General features: G+C 42.2%; 1 protein-coding gene across 1 annotated transcript in view; it reads right to left on the minus strand.

The window, feature by feature from the left end:
* SBF1 (SET binding factor 1) overlaps positions 1-23916 on the minus strand; it is a gene marked incomplete in the record, with an annotated part of 3250730 nt that overhangs the window by 1052296 nt on the left and 2174518 nt on the right.

The raw sequence follows: 23916 nt of genomic DNA on the forward strand, positions 1-23916 counted from the left end.
CAAGGCTCTACATTAGGTCCCCTTCTACTTAACATTTTCATAACCCCCACCAAGCAATTCAGAAGGGATCTTTGGTTCAGTATACAGACAACTCCACAATAATCTGCACAGCTAATAACCCATTCCTATTACAGCAAATGACCCAAACTGCATTTTTTTTTTCAGTAGAAACTTGGCTCCACGAAAATCACATTTTCCTAAACCCAATAAAACCAAACTAACGATCTTCACTCCCAAGAAAAATACACTCATTAACAAACCCAATTTTACAATTCTCGCCCATAATTCCACTAAAATTGAATTAGTGACCCACACAAAACTACTAGGGGTAATAAGTGCCAAAAACCTCAGGTTTGAACTCCATGTTCACAGTAACATCAGTAAGACCCACAAAAAACTAGGTCTCTTCTACAGACAAACTATTCCTCTCCCTCCCCACAAAACAAATACTTGCTTCATCCTACCTTCTCTTACTTCCTTAGTTTATGGTGCACCACTTTTAACCAACCTCCAGGCCTTCCTGACAACCAAACTAGAATCCTGTTAAAACAAGACAGCCAAATTTGCAACCAACAGTCACCACTCTACACACCACTGTATTGCCCTAAATAAACTTCAGTGGTTGGAATTCCCACAAGCGCTGGACGAAAGCATTTAAATAAAAGTTTGTACGCTAATCACAGGCTTTTATTTCAGTTTCAGAAGTTTTTCCTTGTGTCATTGGGACCAGTATTTTCAGTTTGTGTTTTTTTTTAGTACTGGTTATTATTTTCTTGATTCCTTATTCACCCATTATAACCCCTCAAGACCCCCAAGATCTGAAAATCAAAACCTTCTGCAAACTCTCAAACCAAAACTATCAGCTGGTCACCATTTATACTCCTGGGTCATGATTAAAATATGGAATAGTCAACCTACAAGTAATTCACACACTTCAATGCCCTGCTACCTTTAAAACCACCCTGCAGTCTCACCTCCTCTCCAAATGGACATTTAGCTGTTCAATACCTTCTCCAACTATTACCTAAACTATTGGCGCCTTTTCTTTACATCTCATGTTGATACTTGCCCACCCCAACACTCAATGTGTTTTTACCTAAACACTAGAGTCTTTACTTCTATCATTTCTCACTCACTCCACTTTTCAAACTTGTAGACTCTCCCTATCAAACTTTCCATTCTTAGCTGCACCCCTTTCCTCTCTCACACACATATTACAATACCTCTATTTTCCTTTATCCCACCCATCTACCCCAATATTATCTCAACCTGCAGTATTCTCCTTTCCTCATCTCCCTCCTGTACATTATCTGTTCTCAACTTCTCCCACTAATGTATACTAATACAAAAGTGCCTCTTAATACAACTGTCCCACATGCATTTCCCCTTACTTTGTCATAGCTTGCACAAGCTTATACTATAAGTGTGCCTTAATTTATATTGTAGAGCAGCAATTTTCAACCTTTTTCACCTCATGGTACACAAAGTCATTACAAAAATCTTGTGGCACACCAAAACAATATTAAATCCACCTTCTCAAAGTAGGCTTTTGTGTACAGTTGAACATTTTTGCTTGAGCATAGAAAAAGTATGCGACATCAACATGCAGACCTACTGCAGTGAATGCTAGAATTTGTGTTTACTTAGTTATTTATTTTTTATTACTATATTATTTTTTTATGTATTTTTGATGTAAAATAGTTCCACTGCCTAATGTATCAAACTTGCTCTAATATATATTAATGGTGTTGGAGGGAGCATTTTATATCCGAAATATAACACTTTAAATATCCATTTATTTTTTGGTCCCTTACTCCTAAATGTTTTGCTTGTTGCCAGTCATTAGAAATTGTTATGATATTTCTCTTATATGTTAAAACAAAAAACCTGTTTTGAAAAAAAAAAAAAAAAAAAAAAAAAAAAAAAGAAATTGAAGTTACTAAATAATGACATACATTTGAGTTTCAGACTTTCATTACACTAAATTTGATAGGACATGTATACTGAAATATGGAACACACACAGGAAAAGTCAAGAAAATCTTAACTGACAATTGGTATATTATATCAGTAGATCAGGATATAGCCCCCATCTTAGGAAACAGCCCTAGGTTTGTTAATAAAATTGACATCAATATTAAATGCATCTTAGAAAGGGGTCCCCTCACCAGGATGTCTACTTTTAGGAATACCATAAAATGTGGGTCTTATAAACAATGTTACACCATATTTCAAGGGGACAGCGTGATATTGGACAACTATAATCACACTTGTATTAAGTTTTGTGGAGGAAGTTGTCTAACCAAAATGGTAGTATACATTGCGCTATGTAGGACATGTTCAGGGTTCTACATAGGCAAAACACAAAGGTGTTTGAACAAACGCATTTACTCACATCTTTATAGCATAAGAAGAAAGGATGAAAAAAATGCGTTGTATAGACATATTGCAAAATATGGAGACACGCATTTTTTCAATTTTGGTATAGTGGACACAGTACAAGTCAACCAAAGAGGAGGTGATTTCAATAGCTTACTTCTGTATAAAGAATTATGGTGGCAGATTTATACAGATGCTTCTGTTCCACCAGGTTTAAATGATACAATTTCCATCAAACCACTATTGGCCATTAAATAAGATTAAATATGATTATATATTTAATTTTTAACATGACAAAATTGGATATGGTATTTTTATATTTTCACATTTTTATACTCTGTACAGATTTACAAATGTACTGTTTTATATAGAATAACAATGGCTGTTGTTATTACAAACACCATCAAGTTTAACTAATGTGTATATATTTCTTTAAATTTTTGGGCTGAATTTCAAAGGAAATGGCGCCAAAAAAGTTATATAATGAGTTCATGAATGAATTTAGGTGTTCTGAAGAAGCTTGTATGTACACAAGTGAAAGCGCTTAACCTGTTTTTTGTAATAAATTATTCATTTTAAGCATTTTGTGCCGTTTATAACATCTTTGGTGGGATCGTGATATCACAGTATTGAGTGGAATTCCCAAGACACAAAGGAGTATTTGTGCACAGTGGAACTGTTGCTTTTTGTTATTTTGGTTGCTACACTGTTCGCGTTTGTGGTTTTGTTCATTCTGCTGCATTGGAATGATTAGGGAAGAACACCGAAAGCTCTATAGTTTGGTTCAAGTTGTTATGAGAGCACACCTTGGGGACAAAGGATGGATTAGTACAAAGAGATACTCTATCTTTGTGAAAAATCAAATAAGGGGGCTTGACAAACAGTGCTTGTAACTTTGATACTGTTTGCCGCCAGAAACAAAGTCTTCCAAGACAAACTTCAATGAACACAAATGAACTGGTTCAAAGGGTGGAGATGTTAATTTGGACAGAACGAAGTTTAGATCCCAAGAAACTACTGGTTCCTGAAAGGGAGGTCTCAACAAAGTAGCACCTTTAAGGAAGGTCTTACACAACGTGTGTGACATAAGATTGGACTCATATTGACCCAAATGAAAATTTTATATCGCTGCCAACTGAACCCTAATTGTGGCAGGAGCCGAACCTTGGTGAAAAAGTTCAGACAAAAATTCCAATACCACTGGAATAGATGCGGTATAAGGGTTAACATCCCTTTCCTCAGCCCAGATAGAAAACTTCCTCCATTTGCTAGTGTATAACTTTCTAGTGGAGGGTTTATGAGAAGATGTAAGAATGTGGGTCACAGTGGGTGAGAAATCATGAAGCCTGACTAGGGAAGGAACTGGATCAGCCAAGCTGTCAAATTGAGGGTGTGAAGGTTGGGATGAAGAGAGCCTGACGTGTGCGTCAATAGATTTGGCACTGGGTCCAGAGTCCATGGGTCGTCTAGTAGATGAGGCCCGAGAAAGGGGAACCAAACCTGACGAGGCCAGTATGGAGTGATGAGGATCAATCTGCTTCCCAACAGTTTCACTTTCTGAATCACCTTGGATATCAGAGGAAAGGGTGGGAAAGCATAAAGGAGACCTAGGGGCCAATCGTGAACAAGTGCGTCTCTCAGTGACTCCCCCAGAGAGGGGATAACGGAAAAGTAGCTGCTGCATTTGGAGTTGATCAGGCTGGCAAAAAGATCGCAGCAAGGCTGTCCTCATCTGCAGAAAATCCGTTCCACTATTTCCTGCTTCAGAGACCACTCATGAGGCGTCAAGATTGCCTGGCTGAGTTTGTCGGCTATCACGTTGGTTGTCCCCGGGATGTGCATTGCCACTAGAAAGCGCTGGGAAGATGTAGCCCATTTCCAAACACGAATAGACTCTCGACAGAGTGGGTGTGATCTGGTGCCACCTTGTTTGTTGAGATACCATACTACTGACATGTTGTCTGATTGTATTGCTATCGTCCCAAGAGGAAGGTGGTCGTGGAGTGCTTGCAATGCCAGAAGCACTGCCCTCATCTCTGGGACACTGATATGCAGGTGGGCCTCGTAATCTTGACATGTGCCTTGGACAGTCCTGCCTAGATAATGCCACTCCCACCCGTGAGGCATCAGTGGTCACAGTAGCAATGGGTTGGCGAGGAAGGAATGGAGTGCCTGTCATTAGCTGGTTGGGTTGGCTCCACCAACGAAGGTCCTTTTTGCAAGACTCTGTTAACAGGATGTGGTGGTATAGAGGCAGTTGTTGGAAGGACCACTGGGACGATAGAAGCCACTGAACAATCCACATGTGTAGTCTGGCAAGAGGGACTAGTAATATTGTGGAGGCCATGGTCCCTAGAAGTTTCAGCACTGTCTGCCTTGACTTTCTGGAGGGGAGAAGATGAAGAACTTGTTGCACGAGATTCTGTGCTCTTTCTGCTGGAAGATGAGCCAACATGGTGACTGTGTCTATTTATCCGCCTATAACCGTCACAAATTGAGAGGGCGATAATGCAGACTTTTTCCAGTTTACAGTAATCCCCAACTGGGCACAAAGTTGGATAGTGGAGTCTCTGGTTTGAAGAAGTAGATGTCTGGTGGAGGTGGGTCAGGAGCCAGTCGTTCAGCTATGGAAACACTTGCAATCCTTGACATCTGTCACTACTGCCATACACTTGGTGAACACCATGGGGGCTTTGGCGAGACCAAAGAGCAGAGCATGAAACTGGTAGTGACCGGCTCCCAGCCGGAAGCGTAGATGGCTCCTCGACGCTCTGTCAATTTTTATGTGGTAGTACGCGTCTTGGATGTGTACTGAGCACATCTAAGAGTGTTTCCCTAATAGAGGGAGTACAGACTGCAGTGTCACCATCCGGAACTTGTCCTTCTTTACGTATTCGTTTAATTTGCTGAGGTCCTCTCCCCTGTCGGTTTTGGCACTAAAAAGAATCTGGAGTAAGTTCTGAATACTACCTGGACTGCAGGGACGGTTTGGATGAATCTGTTTGTGAGCAACTTGCTGACTTCTACAGTTGCTTGAGCCCTGTGATTGGGTAGAACATCCGGGATCCTCTTGGGAACATGAGGTGGAAGAGAAAAGGGTATGGGGTAACCTCTGGTGATAACTCTTTGTACCCTTTTGTCTCGGGTGATACTTAGCCAGGCTTCTGGATACAAAGAAATGCAACCCCCAACCGACTCCAGAGAAGCACAGTCGGGCCCCACATCAGAAGCACTGATAGGGCCGGCCTCAAAATGAATCGCGGCTCCCTGGTTTTGCGGTCCGCCCCTGCCTCTAGGGCGACGTCTACTATTTGTTCCTCCTCCTCTGCCTCTGAAGGAGGAGTCACCCTGTGCATCAGGGAAAAGCCTCTGGGACTTCTTGAACCACATTTTACCACCTCGCTGACCCTTGGGGTATGGTCTAGAGGGGACGGTAAAACATATTCCCATGGCAGAGAGCGTTTTCCCTTCTTGCTCGCACCTGGGGGGGGGGTGTGTCTTTTACCTTGGGTCCAAACAAGGAAGAACCGTCAAAAGGGGTGTTGGTAAAGGTAGACTTGAACGGTACCATAAAATTACACAAGCGCATCCAGGAGTGCCTCCTAAGGGAAACTCCTGAACCTGCTGCCCTGCTTGCTCCATCGGCTGCATAAGAAATCAGCCTCATGGACGAGTTAACAATGGAATTCAAGGTGGAACTCTGAGCAGACACCTTATCAGGACTCCTTCAGTAGATATACCTTGTAGTCTCTCTCCTAACTCCTTAAGGAGATCTCTCTGAAGCCTCATAAAATGTGTTAGCGATCTGAGAGTGAATGCCGCTGACGAAAAGATACGCTTCCCGTACCTGTCCATCGTGCGAGATTCCTTGTTTGGCGGATGGACAGATGAAGTCTCCGCTAGTTCCTTCTTAGTGACCACCACCACCGTGGCATCTACAGGAACACTCTTGGATAAAAATTCCTTCTCCTTGGGGGCGGACAAAAATGTACTGGGTATCCTGTGGACTGGCTTCATGGCATCAGGAGTCTCCCACACGTTTTAACTAACAAGATCTAGAAGTTCATCAAAAGGTGGAGACACCCAAGAGGCTGAAGGTTGAGACCCAAAAGCCTTCAGGTACACCGACTCCTCATCAGAAGGGGCACCACTGGGCCAGCCGCACTTCTGCTTAAGGATCTCTAAGATGTCAAAGGAGGAGACATCATCAGAGGATGACTTGGGGGACCCTTCTGACTCCTAGAGGTCAGTGTCTGAGATAAGAGACTCAACCTGGGAGTCTACATGCTTCCTCTTGCATGTCCTCTTCCGAGGGGGCTCCTCAGAAGGGTATTTCGGGGAGGTCACGGAAGAATGGGGGCCACCAGCCAGGGCTCCTGAGGCTGCGGGTCTCTGCTGTCTAGAGAGGGAGTAGGTGCTGAGACGGAGGTCGGTGCCCGAGGGGGAAGAGTGTCGGTAAGACTGGGTGGAGCTGATGATCGGTACAGCACACTCATCATCATCTCGAAGGTCGACCTCTCCAGCTCCGAAGACTTCCCCTGCTCAGAGGAGATGGAGGAAGTCATCGGCTCCGAGATAGAGGCAGGGTTCAAGCTCACCCTAGCCGATGCACCGAGACGGAGACTCGGAACTGAAGAGGTCAAGTTCCTGTCGGGCCAACTGAGGAGCTTTGGCTCCTAGAGACCAAGGACAGCATCGGTGTCGGAGCGGAAATCGGCTCCGAGATAGCCTCGGGTGGAGCTGGAACTGAGGGTTCCACAACTAGCGGCACTGAGCACTCCGGCTCCAAAGGCCTAGCATGGCTCGGAGGAGGAAACACAGAAGGGGAAATGGACTCAAATGGCTCTGGGACTGACTGGGTTGGAGCCAGCAGCATTTTGGGTAAGGCAGACGACTTCAGGAGTCTCAGCACTACTCTCTCCACATCTTCTGATAGGCTCCTGGAAGATCTGAAGACAGTGTGGGAGATCTAGACCTCTGTAAAACAGGGGACCTTAAAGTTGGGGAGACTGGTAAAGGATCTCTGGACCGGCTCTGATGTCTACTATCAGTGGTTGGATCCGAACTGCCTGGGGCCGACATTGTAGTCATAGTAGGTACACCCTCGATCGGTTCTGAAATCAGTGGAGCCTAGGACAGAGAAGACTTGTCTGGTTTCAACATTTTGGGAGGTGGTTCTGAGACACTGGATGGCGCCGGAGAATGCCTCTTGGAAGGTTTAGCCTTTTCTTTTTTAGATCCATGCGATTTAGAGGAGGAAAACAAAGTGGCCAAATCTTCCTCAAAGGAAAGCTTAAGGAGACTTTTTAATATTAATTTATTCTTCCACTCCTGTAATACCCTGGCACTGAAAGAATGGCAAAACAAACATGTTTCTTGTAAAAGGATGGCTCCGAGGCAGTACACACAGTTACTCTGGCCATTATGATCTTTTGCCTCTTTAGACATGGCACTGAAGTAGCAGCAAAAAGACACTAGCTAAATACACAGAGAGGACTAGGTCCTCGAACTTAAACGGGCCTAGCCCTTACCACACTAACAATCACACAACCAAGAGGACTTAGTCCTCTAACTCAAACAGGCCTAGCCCTGGGTAGAGAAGAAAGGGAGAAACCTAGGTCCTCTAACACAGACCTAGAAAAGAGGATAGTAAAGGTCTGAAACTACCAAACATACTGACACACACACACAATGTAGAGGCTTCTATACAAATTCTATGCCATAGAATCAAAAAGGGTTGAAAAGTTAAGAACCCTTATAAACTAAAGGTAAATACCCGACAAAGAACTCGGCAGATTACTCTAAAATTAGCTTAGCTAATAATACCGCACACTAAAGAACACTAACTAGCTGAGCTAATAACACCGCACACTAAAGAACAATATATACAGAATGATAAATTGAGCGCAACGGGTGCCTTAACAGCATTAAATATAAAACTATCAACTACCAATGTCTAAGCTAATCTAGCACAGTAATTAACAACTATGGGCAAACGCCTGTCAAAAATAACAAACTGGCACACAGGATACCAGGGAGAACAACAAGGCCAACAGCCAACCCGTTCTCAACAATAATTCACTAAATAAAAGAAAAAAGGTATTTGAGCAGAATAGAACTACTCTAACGATAGTAAAACACTTGCAAAGGCTATATAACTTGAAAACTTAAGCTGTAATATAGAAAAAGTAGCAAAATGTGTTAAACTTAGCCACGCCCAACAGGAAGCACATCTGAACTCGTCGATGCGGCTAACAAGATCTGGGGATTATACTGGTGCACCATGGGATACTTACCAAGCCACAAGCCAACTAGAAGACTTTGAGCTTGCCAATAGGCCGAGTCGGTAAGAATGAAGGTGAGCTAGGACTACAGAACATGGTGTCTTTGAGGAATTAAAATCCTATCATCCATAAGGTCAAACTCAGAGATGGAAGAGTTGGGTGGAAAAGCAATAGTTTTGCTGAATTATCAGGTCTATCTGTAGAGGAATTCTGTAATTTCCCTGGTTCAAGGTGAAATAGCAGGGGTAACTAATGTTGCCTCAACTAAAATGGAGCCAGTAAAAGGAGTATGGGTGGTCCCTTTTGTGTCCTGGAAGAAGAGGCAGATGAGAAAAGGCGTAAAGGAACTTCCCCATCCAATGGAAAGAGAAGGCATCCATCCCACAGGCTGTGGGAATGAGGGAACTGATGGTTGTTTGGTGAAGCAGAGAGGTCTACCTGAGGAGTGCCATACTGAAGGATAATGTTGTGGAAGACCTCTCAGTTCAAAGTCCACTTGTGAGGTCTTCCAGGGAGTGGCTAAAGCAGTCTACTAGCACATTGTCCTGTGAAGAGATTATGTGGCTGTGAGCGTGATGTTCATTTATGTTGTCAAGTTCCATGCCTCCTGTGCTAACCTGCACAATTAAAAAGACCTGGTGCCTCCCTATTTATGTACCACGTGACTGTGGTGTCTTGTGTGCATGTGTAATGGATCAGGTTTCCAAAAGTCAGTAAAAATCTGAATAGCATGTGGAGGAGCCCTCATTTCCTTCAGATTATGTTCCTTCAGGAACTGGGGTTGCCATTTCTTCTGCATTTGGTGTACCCTTGTCCATGCCCCCCCCCCCCCAGCTTCATCCAAGCCATCTGTGTGAACCTGTTGAAAAGGAGGAGGTATGAAAGTTAATCCTGGGTTAAGGATAACCTAAGCCCTTCCATCAAAGTAGCTTCTTCTTGAGACAAGGAAGGATGCAAATCGGGGTGTTCACGTTGTACCAGTGCTGGGACCACAAGGATTTCAGGTATCACTGGATTTCCCTCATGTGAAGTCTGGCCAGGGGAGTATAGGAATTGTGACTGCCATGAATCCCAAAGCCCTTAACATCTCTCTTTCTGAGCAATGGGTTGTGGATGTGAGGTTTCGTAAGTAAATGGACAGACTGAGAACTTTCCCCCGGGAAAGTAAGGCATGCATTTTCTGTGTGTTCAATCTGCATCCCAGAAACACCAGGTCCTGTGTACGAGCCATGTGTGATTTTTTTGTAGTTCATATTAAAACCCAGACCTGTCAGAAGATGAAAGGTGAAGTAAAGATGCTGATGAAGAATTTCTGAGAGCGCTTAGATCATAAGGTTGTCCAGGAAAGGGACAATCTGAATTCCCTGAATGGGACAGAAAGCTACTAATGGAGATGGGGACATTTGTGAATACTCTGAATGGGACAAAAAGCTACTAATGGAGATGGGGACCTTTGTGAATACTCTTGGGGCTGTGGAAAGACCAAAAGGCAGAACAATAAACTGAAAATCTAACAAGCCAGAGAAAAACTTGAGGAATCTCCTATAAAAAGTACAAATGAGAATGTGTAAGTAGGCTTCCTTCAGATCTAATGACACTAAGAAAGCCTGTGGGAGAATGAAAGGTAGAAGAGTCCTTTAGATAAGTGTTCAGGATACACAGGTTTAGGATGGTCTCCACTGCCTTTCTTTTCCTGGAACTAGAAAAGTCCTGGAATAAAACCCTTTTCTCATGAAATCCTTTGGGACTTGCTCGACAGTGCCTTGATTCAAGACGTTTTGAATAAAGGGGGCCAGAAGGGAAATTTGGTTTTGAGGAGGTTGTGGCATACCTTTCAGAGGGGGGATGTTTTCCCAAGACATGGCATAGCCATCCCTGATGATGGAGAAGACCCCAATGCCTGTGGTAATAGCTTCCCATCTGGCCAGGGACAGGATGAGTCTTTGGGAAAGAGGTGTAATGGGGTTGAGGACAGGGGGAGGGATGCTGCAAAGGTAGTCACATGTTTCTACTTCCAAAGGATGGCCTCCCAGCTGCAGGTTCCCTTTGCCATTTTTCAGAGTATCTTTTCCTATGGGTTTTCCTTTGTTTCTGAACTGTCCTAGGATCTCTTCTAATGAAGGAGACAAATTTAGATGGGTAGCTCCTATGGTATCTAGGAAATGAAAGTGTAGTATCTGTATGTAGTCTTTCATGGTCTTACCTTAGTCTTGGAGAGTTTTGAACAGACTGGCCACTTTTGAGCCAAAAGTAAGTCTTTATTCAAAGTCTAGAATTTTAGATTTGAAATCTTCAGGTATAGGCTGACTGTGAAGCCTTGAATACCTGTGAAAAACAGCTCCAGTGGCAGCTGCCCTAGAAGCAGCATCCATAACATTGTGACTGTACTTAATAGAATGTCTGGCAGTCTGACTTGCCTGTGAAAGTAAGCTCTGCATTTGATGCTTACACTCTGCTGCAGGAGGAGCCAATATAATTTTAAGGAATTTAGGGCAGATCATCAAATACTGTCACTTGAGTCTGGTATTAACTGTCGTAAAGGCAAGGTCACAGAGATATAAACCTTCTTTTCCCCTTTTATTAACAGCCCTATCTTTGTCAGTAGGTACTGTATTTGCAATTGAAGCTTAGAGGGCTTATCAGGACAGAGAAATACTGCAGAAGGGTCTGCCACTGGGTACTTGTATAGATATTTAATGTCATCAAGGACCTTGTGAAACTTGCATGGTCTCTTAGGAGCTGGTGGCTGAGAATTAGATGCAGAAGAGGTGGACTGAAAGGTGTCCTGGAAAGCATCAAGGACAGGGGGACTGGAGAAGGAGCAGAGGTACCCATCTTCAAGTGGGTGTAATACCTCTTTTGAACATCTGAGATCTCAGTGGACTGCTGTTTTAAGTGTTTCATCATGTTCTGTATAGTCTCTCCAAAGGAAGCTTCCTCAATAGGGGAAATCAGGTGAGACAGACACCCCTTTGTCAGAAGAGCTTTGCCCTGGAGAATGCAGTTGAGAGGAGTAGTCCAGAGAATAATCAAAGTCCCATTCCTCATTACAAGAGGAGGAAACCAGAGTAGGTTTTTGAGGAGTAGCCTGTGGTTGCAGAGAGGAAGGTTTCAAAGACATAATAGCTTTGAACAAATCTTGTGAAAAGTCCATCAACTCCTCCTCCCTGTCTGCTGAGCAAAAGGCCACTTACTTAATCTTCTGTTTTGTTTTTTTTTTAGGAGTGAAGTCCACCTGGATGAGACATGGAGGTTCGGAACAATGTCTGACCTCTATTAGACAGCCTAGGATCTCTTCCCTACCTAAAATTTAAGGGATGCCAAAAGTCCTTCTAAAATGATGAGATGTGGTTCCTTGGATGTATCAGTAGTTTGCAAAGCCTCAAAAGCCAGACCAATGTCTGACAGGGTCTTGGCAGTGAGCAACTGAGAACTAGACTGCCATACCTCGGGTTCTGCAGCCTCAACAGGTATGTCAGACACAGAAATGTTGGACTACAGAGATTTTCTCGAGGTCTAAGTTTTTTCTTTGGCAGCAGAGGGACATCAAAGGATGCAGGTTCAGCCATCTTGGACTGGACCAAGTATTTAACATGCTGGGTCTCCAGAAAGGTGCTGACAGTAGATCCAAGGGTTTCTGGAATGAATGACTGACAGACTGAGCTAGATTTGTGCTCTTCCAGGCCTTGGTAAAAAAGATACTTGGTGTGCAAGTCCTTATACAGAATCTGCCTGCCATACTTGCAATTACCCCTCCTAGCTGACATCTACAACATTCACCAAAAAAATTGCAAGATAAAAAGAAAGGTTCCCAATGGGCCACTTATCTGGATAAATCACCAAAGCAAAAGCACCAACGATCAAACAATGAATGGACATGTTCGACAGACTGGAGAATGGACGACTGGGGGTCTGCTTATTTCTGGGTGCCTGCAGGTGGGTTAAATAAGAGGAACTTGGTCAGCTCCCTCATCAAGTCCCTCTGAAAACATGTCATACAGATGAGGCAATTCAGTGCTCCAACAGTAAAAATTGCTGAATTGTATGCCCATTTCTAGAAACTGTCCAAAACCCTAGACTATCTGGGTTGTGAATCAGACAGAAGTGCTCTCCTAACAGACCACCTTCTCTGTGGCTGCTGCAACAACCAGGGCAGCCTCTGGAGGACTTTTGCTCCAATGCATCTTTGTCCAAGGGGCAACCAAAATCTTAAACAGCTCATCTGGTATCGGCTCCACCACATTAGGTTCCTTCCATGTCCACTGCAAGACTAGATCTACAAGGTTTTCAGCAGGCAGTACCACCCATGGATTAGAAGACCCATTCCCAAATGCCATGAGGAACACAGAAAAAGGGTATATCACAGGACAAATCCCTTTGTTGTTTCATCAGTTCAAGAATGTTACTGAAACTGACATCTTAGGGAGAAGATCGCAGGGATCTTTCCCCCTCATCAAAGTCAGTCTTCAGTAACAAACCCCTGACAAGTCTAAGTGTCTCCTTTTTCATGTCTGCCTTTTTGGGCTTCTGGGCATGGTTCAGAATCAGACTGGGAACGCACACTTACAAACACACCCAAGACTGTCCCTGTTGACCAGGATAAATGGATTCAGATACAGGATCCAATGGAGGTTGGGATGGAGCCTGCATGGCACAGACACCTCTTCTCTTGGTCTGGAGAGAAATCTTTCCAATGCCTTGAAGACAAAATTGTGTGTGAAGAAATACTCCTCCCCATTTGCAAAAGGGATAGAAGGGACAGCCTCATCACTGAGTCAGACGATAGCACTTTTATTGACTGCCAGGCACTGAGTGGAAAGGATGGCTCTGAAAACTTTGGAGTGAACACTATTCCCTGAGCCTTGGCTCAGAGCTTTCAACTCCAAGGCTATTCCCGATCTAACAACAGCAGGGTCAAGACAGTGAGGGAGACTCTCACAGTCTAACACAAAATGAATACTAGCTTCGAAATTGGTGTTCTGGGAAGGCTCTCATCCATGGACTTCAGATCTGAAGGTCAGACAGAAATGGGAGAAACCAATGGAGGGGCACATGAGGCCATAACCTGGGCTCCCAAGGAGGTTGGGACCTGGAGGACTGCCAGATGAATGTGCATCTGAAGGAGCATCTGCATGATCCTGGTGACACCTGCTTTTGCAAGACTTCTTGATGAATGGAAGAACTTTAAAGACAAAGCCCCTGAATGTGGACCAGATGAATGGCTCTTCTTCAGGAAACAGATGTGAAGCCTAGGGGTCACTAACTCTGACAAGAAATGCACAGGAGGCATTGGGGTCTGATCTGAAAAGTTTCTATATCTGAACATTTTGGAATTTTCAGTGTCAGACCAAGCAGACTGGCAGGTTCCAGACACCTCTTCTTAGGTTTCTCTACCCTCTTTTCCGATTCCTTCTCCCTCTTTTTTTCTGTAGGTTTGTCTCCCACTTTTTCCACTTCCTTTGATGGCTTGGATTTATCAGTTCTCTTAGCAAAAACAGAAACTTCTGAAGATAGAGCCAAAGCTTCTAATTGGGTGGAAAGAATGCCCTTAAGGACTAACTTGTCTCTATGTCCCTGAAGAGCTCTGGGACCAAAATAGAAACATGCCTTGCAATCTGTGCCTAAGTGTGCCATTCCCAGGCAGTACCCAACAAGCGAGGGTCCTGCATCAGTATTTTCTGACTGCAGGCTGAACACTTTATAAATCCGAAGGCCTTGTCTGACAATCTTGAAAAAAAAAAAATCAAGTACAACAGGAACAACAGCTGAAAGTCTAACCACTATGTTGCGCTTCCCCCTCTTAACATAGATGACAAGCAGGCGGGGCATTTAGTTTAGATGCTTGAATACATAGAAACACATCAGGATGGATGGCAGCATCATAAAATTTAAACAAACTAATTAACATACAGACCTTACAGACATGCATGCTTACATCTCAACAGCTTACTACAAAATGGCAGTCAGGTTCGCACATGCTCAGTATTTATACACTTGTGCTAGCCCTTGGATAGTTTCTTAAATGTACATAGACACAATGCTCTACATCCTCCCTCTTCAAAAGATTAGCCTTACTAAAAACAACATTGGAGTTAGACATGCAGTATTACAGACATTAAAAACAAACACAATGTCCATGTTCAAGTTGCCGTGTATCTATTACATGGACTGGAGATACGACCAGATCTGGTAGCATAACAATTTGAACTGAATTTAGCAACTGGACAGTCTTCGGTGAATAACTCGTATCAGGAACTTCAGGATTTGTAACAGGAGCAGGAATATTCTCTGGAATTGGAACACTGGACAACTCACTCTGAGATAAAAAAAGAGTCTTTCTCACAGGCTATGTGTTGTGGTATAGGCTTGGACACCGGCATCAAATGTTTCCGATTCTACCTAAACTCTACTCCTTGTGATTCCACAATGTACATCGGCGCTGAACAAATATTCTTCACGACTCCAATTCGATCATAGCCTTTGAATTGTCTGCATCCTTACCACTTCTTCTCGCAATGGACTGAGTGGTTTGTTGGTCTTATCGTAGTAGGACTTCTGAGTTCATAGGTGTGTACTAGGCTAATAGCCCTGGAGCCTTTACAAGCCTAGCCCATAGGATTACCCTGGCATCATGCCACCCAACCTTAGTTCCTAGTGCCTCTGTCGAGTAGTGCCACTGGAGCGATCCCCAGCAGGAATTTTCTATTTCCCATCCACTCATCAAGATCTCTCCTGAAGAGGGCCAGTGAGGTGCTCTGCTTGACATGTATGGGAAGTCTATTCCATAGCATGGGCAGTCTCTGGGCTATGAACCTGTCCCTCCAGCATGTTCTGTTGATTGCGGTAATGAGGTTGAGGTCTCTGGAGCGTGTGGTGTGGAGGAATTGGGATTTCTTTAGATGCAGCATTTCTAACAGAGCTGGGTCAGACATGGCTTTGTAAGTCGAGCAGAGATTGCCTCTAAGTAGGCGATATGAGACAGAGAAGAGTTGGAGTTTTTTAAGTCTGTCCATATAGGACACGTGTTTAAGGCCTATGATCCTCTTTGTGAGGTACTTTTGCAGCCTCTCCAGTTGTAGCAGGTGTCTAGTGAGATACCTACCAAATGGGGAACTGTACTTGATGATTGGCCTAATGAGGGAAGAGTAGAGGGAGACAATGACCTCTTTCTTCCTGGATGCAAAACTCTTAGTAATGAGATGTGCAACACAGAAGGACTTTCTGACCACAGTGGCAATGTGGTGGTCAAAAGAGAGTTTGCTGTCAACCTGTGTTCCCAGATCTCTTATAACACCTTCTTGTGTTCAGTGGACTACCATTAATGTGGTAATTCAAGTGAACCGGGTTTTTCCCAAAGGGGATGAAGACACATTTTTTGGCATTGAGCTTAAGGCCATTGAGGCCTTTCTGTAGAATGTCAACATCACTTGGGGAGTTAATAGCCGCTCCCAAATTGCAATCATCTGCGAACTTTGTCAGCCAGAGTCCCTTCATGTTGGCCTGGACTTCAGAGAAGTAGATACCAAACAGGAGAGGACCCAGGACCGAACCCTGTGGGACTCCACTTGTGACTGGTCGGCAGTCTGACTTGGAGTCAGCTACTTTCACACTGTGGGTTCTATCTGTGAGCCAGTTTGCAACCCACCTAGTGATATAGGGGTTGATGCCTAGCTTAGTAAGTTTTTCTATGATTCCTGAGTGGGGAATGGTATCAAAGGCCTTGGCCAGATCAAGGTAGGTTGTATGAACCATCTTACCTTCATCCACAGCTCTGGTGACTGACTCAAAGGAGTCGACCAAGTTGAGCAGGCATGATCTACCCTTCACAAAACTAAACTGTGTAGAATCCAGAGTTAAACGCATCAACAGATTGGTTTTCACTGACCTGTTGTTCTTGACATATGGAACCAACAATTGAATACTGATTGGTAATGTGGTTCTGATTTGTCTCGAATGAAGTCTCTGAGCAGGTGAACTAAGTTGTTTATCACAAGGAATATTTCTCAGATTCAAGAGATTCAGGAAAACATTACTATTATCTCATTTTTGACTTCTCTAGTATCTGTTTTGCACTTTGAACTGTACGTTCTGCCAAACCATTTGACTGCGGATACTCTGGGCTACTCATGACATCAGTAAAGTCCCACTCTTCGGCATATCTTTTGAACTGTTGGCTTGTAAAGTGTATGCCATTGTCAGAAATAACTTTGTGTGGATTACCATGGAATGCAAAATGATGCTTCATCTTAGTAATGGCAGTAATGAATGCTAGATTAGGAAGTAGGTCAATCTCAAACCAACTGGAATAAGAGTCTACTAACACCAAGTAATGTTGACTATTCCATTCAAAAATGTCAGTAGTTACTGTCGACCAAGGTAGTTCAGGAATCTGGTTTAGATGAAGTGGTTCATTTTGTTGATTTGGATTAGTACAGTTACACATGGAACAAGATAAAAGTACTCTCCCAATGTCTTGTGACAAAGAAGGCTAAAATACTAGTTCTCTTGCCCTTATTTTGGTAGAGTCTGTTCCTGGGTGACCATGACACAAGACAATAATGCACTCTTGTTGCAAGGACTTTAGAACAATTACTTTTGGACCTTTCATAATGATACCTTTGCCAGACAAAATCTCATCTCTGTAAGGAAAATAAGGTTACACTTCTTGAGGTAAACAAGACTGCTCCGACAGCCATCCTTGACTGAATAAAGTGGTTGAGCCTTTGTAAAACTGGATCTGTGGCTTTGTGATCTCTCAGCTCATCAAGCTGTGTGGAAGAAAAAATTCTCATTTCCATGACTTCAAAATCAGGGTTCTCATTCTCATGCTGTTCGGTGGTGTTTCTGGGCAATCTGGATAATGTAACAGCAAGATAAAGAAGTTTGCCTTGTTTGTAGACAAGAGTGAAATTATACTTTTGCAATCTCAACATCATATGTAGCAATCTGACTGGAGCTTTATACATAGGCTTTCTCAAGATAGTGACTAGAGGTTGGTGGTCTGTTTTGATTTGGATAGGTCTACCATAAACAATCATAAAACTTTGAACATGTAAACACAATTGCTAAAAGCTCTTTCTCGATTTGATCATACTGCATTTCAGTTTGGGTAAGAGTTCTCGATGCATAGACAACAGGTTGACCCTCTTGTAGAATGACTGCACCAAGACCAAATTCTGAAGTATCACTTGAAAGAGTAACTGGCTTGTGAATATAATATCTGAGAGTTGGCGGGCTAGCAATTCTCTGTTTCAGAACATCAAATGCTCTTTGGTGTTGCTTTAACTAAGACCATGATACATCTTTATGTGTCAGCTCTGTGAGTGGTGCTGATATTTCACTCAAGTCTGGAATGAACTTGCCTAGGTAGTTAATCATGCCAAGAAAACATTGCAAGGCTTGAACACTGTCTGGAGCTGGCATCTCGAGAATGGCTGTTTGCTTGGGTCTGGTTGTAGATGCCTGAACTGGTAAATAAATGACCAACATAAGTAACCTCTTGTAGCCTGAATTTGCATTTCTGTGGATTGAGCTTAAGATTCACTTGACGTGCTCTTTCCAGAACTTTTCTAAGGTTTCTGTCATGCTCATCTTCACCATTACCTCCAACTAGAATGTCAACTATAATAGCATAAGGGTACCCAGGAAAAAGTTGCTCCATTGCACGCTGAAAGACTTCACTTGCAGAATTTATTCCAGATGGCATTCTCAAAAATCTGTACCTGCCAAAATACTGAACGTAGTGAGCAATGATGATTTCCTGTCATCCTGAATTTGCTAAAATGAATTCTTTGCATCTAGGAAAGAAAAAAAACAGTAGCATTTGGGATCAAAGCTGCAACTTCTTCGACTGTATGCATTGGATGGTGAGGTCTTTTTATTGCTTTGTTCAAATCTCATGGATCAATACATATTCTGATATCATCTGAGCTTTGCTTATGAGCTACCACCATGGAAGATACCCATTCTGTAGGAGTAGAAGAACCAACTGGACAAATCACACCTTGTTGCACCATTTTGTCTAACTTGGATTTGACTCTGTCCTGCACGGCTACTGGAACTTTACGAGATGGCCTGATAACTGGACTGACATCTGGGTGTAACTTCATGGAGTACACAACTCGAAGCTTCCCTAGTTTGTCTTCTAAAAGATCAGTACAGGTAGAAAAAATATACTGGGAGAAATTAGAGTAGTGGTCTTTTAAGCTAACATGATGGACTTCCTTGCTAAATGAAAGAAGTCCCATTCTCAAACTGTCTCTGAGCCCTAATAATGACTGGATGTGCCTCTTGACCACACAAAATAAGTTGTAGCTTCTCCCAGCAGAGTAACATGAAAGCACTATTGAGCCTTCAGTCTGAATTTCATCACCTCCATAAGTAACAAGCTTCGCACCCATTGCCAAATCGAACCTTTCACCATGACACAGACTAGCAAATGTTGTTGCTGACATAACATTGCACTTGGAACTTGTGTCAACTTTGAGTTCTATGGGTTTTCCATTTATCTGGACAGTGCAAAATACTTGATTCTTCGCCCTTAAATCTACTGCATTGACTGTTTTTATGAAGCACTGACACACCATCAACATAAAGAGTAGGGTTGAAGCTTTCTAATTTGATCAACTTGTTTCTTAAAATGTTCCCTTCGAATGAAAGAATGTGGGTCTTTTAATGTACAAAATCTTTTGAAATTATTCAATTTATTGCATTTGTGGCACTGCTGACCAAAAGCTAAACATTTCTCCCTTTTAGATTCATGATTTCTACCACAATTACGACAGTGGCAATGAAACTGGGTAAGCACACAACCTCATCCTTATGCCTGTTTGCTGACTCACTCTTTTAAAGTCTAATGAAGCGGGGTCAGGTGTACCGCGAAAGCACTCACTTTTTATTAAAACTTTGATATTACTTCACCTTTGGATCATTATTTTCTAGTGGACTGACTCTACACTGGATTTGTGTTTAAAATCTGGAGACTTTTATTGCCTGCAGCTGTGAGTGACTGGGGTTTTTGCTTGCAACTTTGACTCATTTTATTTCTCCTGTCACTTTATTTTGGTATTTGGAGTTTATAACTTTTTCAAACTCTAGAATTTGCTGGACAGCTCTGGGGTTTACCAGTGGGTGCTACAGGGGCTACAGTTGCTGCCGTGTGCTTGGGCCTCTTTCTTTTAACCACGTGCTGCATACAAACATGAGCTCTAGAAGTTACTGGAAGCATGCATCTCTTATTTGTAAGCATATTTGTGTGTTTTTCTGTGAGCTCCTATATCAAATCTCAATGGCCTTATTCAAAGTTAAATCACTGTCACTTAGCAAAATCTTTTTCAAAGCATCAACCTTAATACCACACACACAAGTCTGTCTTTTATCAATTCATCCCTTAACTCACCAAATCTGCACATTTTAGCCTTATTCCTCATTCACCAGACTTTTGATCCCTTGTGCAAATTAGTGCCTTTCAATTGTAACATTTGTCTGGGGGTTATACATTTCTCTAAATTTAGGTTTTAAGCACTCAGGGTCCTCTCGTGACTCAGCCAGTACAACAATAGGACGGTTTTCCCCCTTTCCTGCTAAAACAGCAGGTGCATACACAAATGAGTAGAATAAATGCCATTTGTACAGTCATATTTATCAGAAAATGTAGCCTGTATGAAAATGTACTCTTGCTCAAACACACACTAGTTCTCTGCAATATTACTGTCGAACACAAGTGCACTGGGTTTTCGAAATCCATCAGCCATGCCCAAAAAGTATGCACAAACTGAAAATATGGGCCTTGTAATTATGTACGAACAAACTGTTATGGGAGCTTGTAATATCATTCAAATGCACAACAAACTATTCAAAATACTGCACTTTCAAAAATACGCTGTGTAATGGCTGTATTTTGTGAAATACCTTTACTGTAATACTGCACAAACATACAAACACTTTATACACTTCTGATAACTCATTTCTTTAATACAAAAAATATGTTTAGCGAAAATGTTGTTGTTTCCTTTTATTTTATTCATTTTATGCAATTCTGACTTTATTCCAAACATGTTCCGTAGCAATTTGAATATTTTTATCAACATCAGACATATCGGTTTATTCGAATATTGTTTAAAGCGTTCTGTATGCATCATTTCATATTTTGTGAATAAGAAATTATTTGAGCAAGTTTTAACATGTGAAATTTGTTTCTGACCTGCTTTGCGAATTTTACGTGCAGTAGGGATGATCCACTCCTATATATTCCTCCAATACTAACTGGGTGCCTCTCGGACATGCACTGAAGAAACTGGAACTCTTTCTGGCAACAAGTCGTTCTGGCTATGCTTTCTTTAACGTCATGCCCTTTAGACATGCCTCTTCTGACACCATGTTGCTCATCCCTGTCTAACAGATGACAAGCAGGCAGGGTATTTCAGTTACATGCTTTAATACATAGAAACACATCAGGATGGATAGCATCATCATAAAATATAAACAAACTGATTAACAGATGGAACTTACAGACATACATGCCTACATCTCACTAGCTTACTACAAAATGGCATTCAGGCTCGCACGTGCTCAGCATTTATACATTCGTGCAAGCCCTTGTAAAGGTTCTTAAAGGCACATACACACACACTGATCTACACACTAAGCTAACTAGACAACCTAAGAAAACAATAAAAAGAGTGTTAGAAATAATTGAAAGTGATTTTTTTGGGGTTATACAGGAAGGGAAAGAAAAATATAAGAATATAAGTAAGGAAGGAGCTAGCTAACCTATTAGCTGTAACAGACACAACAAATTTTGAAGAAAAGAATCATTTACCTGTCTAAAGTTGAAGCCCTCAAAGACCACATTCCTCGGGATCGAACAGCAAATGAGATCTGAATTATTCTGAGGAGCACAGGGAATTATGTGTAGGGGAGGAGTCAGAGCCCCAAATCCAAAGCTTCTGAAAAGCACAGAGGTCGGCTCAGATAACTCAAAGGTTGAACTGGGCAAAAACAGATACTGGGTTTTACCATTAGACACAGTGAGACGACAGAACAGTGGGAGTGAGTTATTTTTTTCTAATCCACAGTGTTGTGCAATGTCAGGGTTAATTAAGAAAACCCCCCCACCACCACAAAAATGTTTTTGTATTTTTTTTTCTGTAGCCATTTATGCATGCTATTGACTTTTGTTTCTCCAAGGGAACTAGATCCAGTAAATGGAATATTAATGTTTAGTCATATAGTCATAGTGGTAGAAAGAACCAGTACTAAGGTAAACCTTCACTGAGACAACCAAAGGTCCAAATATAAGTCCAGTGAAAGGAAACACCTGACATGTGGAAATAAAATCCAAACATACTTTAATAAATCCAAATCACACGGTCACAAATCTTTCAGACTTGGTTCCTTCTTCAGTGTGTAAAGAAAGAGATTTTTCAGCCTCATTTAAATACTATTAATATAAAATCACATGACAGTACATTAAACTAGAAATTTCTTCTTAACGTTATAGCCTTAAAAATCTAGAGTATCAATGTAGAGCATAAAAAATACATAATATAACATAAAAAATACAAAATACATATGCAGATAAAAAATCGAATTCAGGCAGATGTTAATAAATGCTAATAAAAGTCTTAAATCAGTATCGAAAAAGAAACCAATGGTTATAAGAAAAAAACTAGAATGAATTTCAGGCGTTTCCATTCACTGGACTTTAGCTTCTATTTAGTCATATAGTCACTCAGGAACATGTCTGAGCCGACATGCCTTATAAAACCACTGGCAAAGTCAAAGTTGCAGCACACTGCAGTCTACTTGGAAACCACTTGAGCTCACACTGCATAAGGTCCTTAAGTTGTTTTTCCAGTGCTTTAGCAAAACAATGGGAATGAAACTGAACTGAGGGTCTTATGCTCCACTGCAATTCTTAGCACAGGTGTTCAGTATCTCTGGAAGGTGACAGGGTGGCAAAATGCTGCATCACAAAGAAGTATGCGTAAAGATTCTTGTTAAGTGGCTCTGCCACCTCTGAACTGAGCTTCTATACAGCATCTACCTTCCTCGGGCTGAAGAGGTTGAAGCAGGATGCCTGCAATGCTTCCTTAACTGCCTCCAATAAGGAGGTAGACACATGGCCCCTACCCTGATTATCAGGGAGGTATTTCTCACGGGATGATAAAAAACCTCAAGGTTAGTTCATGCTGCTTTTCATAAGCACACTGATGTTTCCAAACTAGGAGGTCATACAGAGGGGAGGTGGAGGAGATCAACCCATTGTCTTTGTCTATCCTCAGAGTACACAAACTCCCAAAAAAAAGCAGCCAAAGTGAGAGGAAGTCCTGTGCTTCCCCATTACAAGAAGCTGGAGCTTGTGTTTGCTTTTATCCAAAGGCAAGTGGAAGCCTAACACAGACTATATGTTAGAACACTGTGAGACTGGCTGCTCATTGAGGATGACACAGAAGAGAGACACCAGTCCCAACATCACTCTTGGGTTGCATATTTAAGGATGCATTCCCACACATACAACTCAAATTCTTGAGCCAAGAAAACCCCTGTTGTGGGAAAACCCCCTGGATCCTTTTAAATAAGACCTTCCTGGCCTACCTGGGCACAGGGCAAATCTTACAAGGGGAATCCTCTTCCCTAAATTCCTCCATTCTTTGATGGGATGTTTCAAATGGCTATGCCTTCATATCAGGATGGTTGGCTGAAGGCTCCAGATAATCAGCTAGGGCAGAGCATTGTTAGCTCCCTGATAAACAGAAAGCAATGTGGAAACCAGACTGGAGATGCACCAAACCAAGTAATCACACCTTCTGCACAGATGAATGATTGGCACAGACTTAAACCTTTGGTAGAAGAGGTAAAAAAAATTGGAGTAAAGGTTATCACCACATTCCTTACAAGACAGCAAGACTGTGACTTAACTTCTGAGTGTCTGTTCTTTGGGCAATGCTCTGACCAACCTGAAATATTTATAGCTTTAATGTTGACTCTTACGACACTGGGCATATGAAGAGCTTCACATGGCTACCATACTTCTAATCACAAGGTTTTTCCAGTGTTAAAGATGAAAAGGAATGTTAACTCAACACCCATGGCAACGTCTTTTGACATGCTCCTTCTAAAAAGAACTAAGGCAATGATGCTTGGTGGGTGGGGCAAACTGTTTATTTGACAGTTACATGAACACTGTCTATAAGGCATATTAAAGCAGTAACTATATACAAGGACAATAGGTACCAATATCTAAAATACCT

Source organism: Protopterus annectens, chromosome 11.part0 (genome assembly GCF_019279795.1).
Source record: "Protopterus annectens isolate FY-2018-M chromosome 11.part0, PAN1.0, whole genome shotgun sequence".
Taxonomy (NCBI): Eukaryota; Metazoa; Chordata; order Ceratodontiformes; family Protopteridae; genus Protopterus; species Protopterus annectens.